This window comes from Triticum dicoccoides, chromosome 3B, assembly GCF_002162155.2.
Source record: "Triticum dicoccoides isolate Atlit2015 ecotype Zavitan chromosome 3B, WEW_v2.0, whole genome shotgun sequence".
NCBI lineage: Eukaryota > Viridiplantae > Streptophyta > Magnoliopsida > Poales > Poaceae > Triticum > Triticum dicoccoides.
The window spans coordinates 52727618-52731122 of record NC_041385.1 but is presented as its reverse complement, the minus strand read 5'-3'; positions in this window follow the sequence as shown (position 1 = coordinate 52731122).

The following is a 3505-nucleotide window of genomic DNA, read 5'->3' as shown; positions in this document are numbered from 1 at the left end:
GCCCCTGCTCCACCTTGTCGTCGCCGCCGCCACCGACGCTGTCAGGCTGCTCGCCTGCGCTGTCGCCGCCGCCCCCTGTGAGCACAGCCTGCTCCCGCGCCCCTCCCGTCCCGCGCCCCTGCGTGGCCATCGCGCGCCGCCCCTGTCCGTGCGCGGCCGCCGCGCTGCCGCCCCTTCCCTGCGGCCGGCGCGCGCCGCCCCTGTCCTGCGCGGCCGCCACACCGCCGCACCTGCCCTGCGCGGCCGCCGCGCGCCGCCCCGCCGCCCCTGCAATTTTTTGCATTTTTTGTGTGTATATGTGTTTGTATGTGTATATATATATGTGTACATGTTCATAGTATTTTTTCATAAGTGTATTTTTTTGTTCATTGCATTTTTTTCATATATATAATGTATATATGTGTGTGGTAGCTATATATATGATGAATGGATGTGGCTATATATATATGTATGTATGAATATAATGTTCATAGCATTTTTTTGTTTATATATGTTTTTTCATATATGTATTAATTTTTTATTTAAGTTGTTAGTAGATATCGATTTTAGGTTAGTGTAGAGGAGAAATTTAAAGTAAAATAAGGAAAAGGAAGAAAAGAGGAAGGAAGGAAGAAGGAAGAAAGAAGAAGAAAAAGAATGAGAGGAAAAAGGAAAATAAGAAGATGAAGAAGAGGAGAGGAAGAAGAGGAGAAATAAATAAGAAGAGGAAAAAAGAAGAAAAAGAAGAGGAGAAGAAGAAAGGAATAGAGGAGAATTTTCTATTTTTTCTTCTTCTCCTCTATTCCTTTCTTCTTCTCCTCTTTTTTTTCTTCTTCTTCTTCCTTCTTCCTTCTTCCTCTTTTCTTCCTTTTCCTTAATTATTTTCCTTTCTCGTTGTTGTCGCGTCGTTGTCGATATAACCCCCTCAAGATAACTTCGACATGAGGGGCGTTCGATATATATACCCCCCCTCCTCGGCCCTCTCGCTCGACCAAAACTCTCGAGGACACCCAAACCCTAGAGAGAAAACGATGTTGGTCTCCTACCCCCTCCCGCCATGGGAAGTCAAAGGGCTAGATCTCATGGTCAACCGCTCTAGGGTTAGGCGGGACGGGGGCCCTGGGGGGTTGCAATCCCACCGGAGCATCGCAAGGGCCCCTCATACATGCGGGGTGGTGTTGTGGCATGTACGAAGAGGCAGCATGCGTCTTCGGGGTGTGGCCCCCCCACGGACGGCGATGACACAGTAGTAGACGTTCTGCGGTAACGGTGCGGTGTGAATATTAGTAAATACTCGGAGCGCGATAAAATCATGAGTTTTTTACACGATGTGGGCACATGTGCTATAGGAATGATGGTAATCTTTCATATTTTTTGGTGATGGAGAAGTATCCGAACACTTCCCTCTACGCGGATTGCCCTTCGCATGTCTACGACTGTGGCCGACAGCCTCCGTGAGCTAGCATGCCGCCAATCTTGCGTACACGGCTTCTCACAAGTCTGAAAGTGTTGTGGCGGTTGCAAACGCCCGGCACGCGTCTCCGGGGCATGGCCCCCCTCGCAGAAAGCGCTGCCGCCGGCACTTGGCGGGGGGAAACGGACGCGTTGGGTCTACACGGAGGGGATGCAGCTGTGGGTTTGGCCCGGATGTTGCTCCCAGGTGTCCCTCTGTGCTGACCTGACACAACCAGGTGGAGAGGTCCACTAGTCAAAGCCCGTCCATGGGAAGTCAAAGGGCTAGATCTCGTGGTCAACCGCTCCAGGGTTAGGTGGGACGGGGGCCCTGGGGGTAGCAATGCCACCGGAGCGTCGCACCGGCCCCTCATACATGCAAGGTGGTGTTGTGGCATGTCCGAAGAGGCGGCACACGTCTCCAGGGTGTGGCCCCCCTCACGGATGGCGATGACACGGGAATAGACGTTCTGCGGTAATGGTGTGGCGTTAATATTATTAAATACTCGGATGGTGATAACATCATGAGTTTTTTGCATGACGTGGGCACATGTTCTATAGGAATGATGGTAATTTTTTCATAATTTTTGGTGATGGAGAAGTATCCTAACACTTCCCTCTGCGCGGATTTCCCTTCGCATGTCTACGATTGTCGCCGGTGGCTTCCGTGGGCTAGCATGCCGCCAATCTTGCGTACGTGGCTTCTCACAAGTCTGAAAGTGTTATGGCGGTTGCAAACGCTCGACACGCGTCTCCGGGGCGTGGCCCCCCTCACGGACGGCGCCGCCGCAGGCACATGGAGGGGGGAAACAGACGCGTCGGGTCTACACGGAGGGGATGTAGCTGGGGGTTTGGCCCGGATGTTGCTCCCAGGTGTCCCTCTGTGCTGACCTTACACAACCGGGTGGAGAGGTCCAGTGGTCAAAGCCCATCCATGGAAAGTCAAAGGGCTATATCCCGTGGTCAACCGCTCCATGCTTAGGCGGGGCGGGGGCCCTAGGGGGGCTAGCAAAGCGATCGGACTATCGCACCGGCCCCTCATACATGCGGGGTGGTGTTGTGGCATGTCCGAAGAGGCGGCACGCGTCTCCGGGGTGTGGCCCCCCTCACGGACGGCGCCGCCGCCGGCACCTGGAGGGGGAACCGGACGCATCGGGTCTACACTGAGGGGATGTAGCTGTGGGTTTGTCCCGGATGTTGCTTCTAGGTGTCTGGGAGTGCCAACCATCTCCATCCGACAGACCTGGATCCGCCTCTGCCCCCACCCCCACCCCCACCGTCAACGACCCCCTCCCCCTTCACTCACCTAACCAACTAAGCTACAGATCGAGTACGTGGGGGCGGCCATGGCGTTCCTATACCCGTGACCAGGCCACGGCCTTGGCGGACGAAGCTGCCCGAGTTCGGCGCCTCCCCTCCCCTCCCCTCTGTGTGGTTCCGGGAGAGGAGAGGGCCGAGCTGTTAAAAAAATTAAAAATTCTATATGAAATAATAATACATAAAAAAGGATAAATATAACTATAAAAAAATTTAAAAATCTATATGAAATAAAAAATGAAAAATATAACTATAAGAAAACATTAAAAAATCTATATATAGTAAAAAGGGGAAAATATAACTATGCCGACGGCCGGCATAGCTGTGGCCATACGGAATGTGGTACACGGAGGTGACGTGGCTAATAAAAAATAAAATAAAAATGAAAATAGTAGTAGATTTATTTTAAAATTTTCAATTTGTTGCTAATAAGAAAATTAAAATTAGTAGTAGCTTTGTATTAAAAATTTACATTTGTTGCTAATAAAAAAAGATGCCGACGGCTTAACCGTCGGCATAGTTCCCTTATCCATCCCCCGGTCGCCTCCTCCACTCATTCTTCCCCGACACCGAGATCCCGCATGCCCCCGAGCCCGACCCGCGCCGCCCACGCCGCCCGCCCGCCGCTGCTCCACCCGGGCCACTGCCGTTCCCTCGCCCGTTCCCCCTCCCCGCCTACATCCCCCCTCCTCGCACTGCCATCGCCACCTCGTCTCCGCGCCTTGCCTCCACCCCAGCTCTCTGCCCCGCCACGACC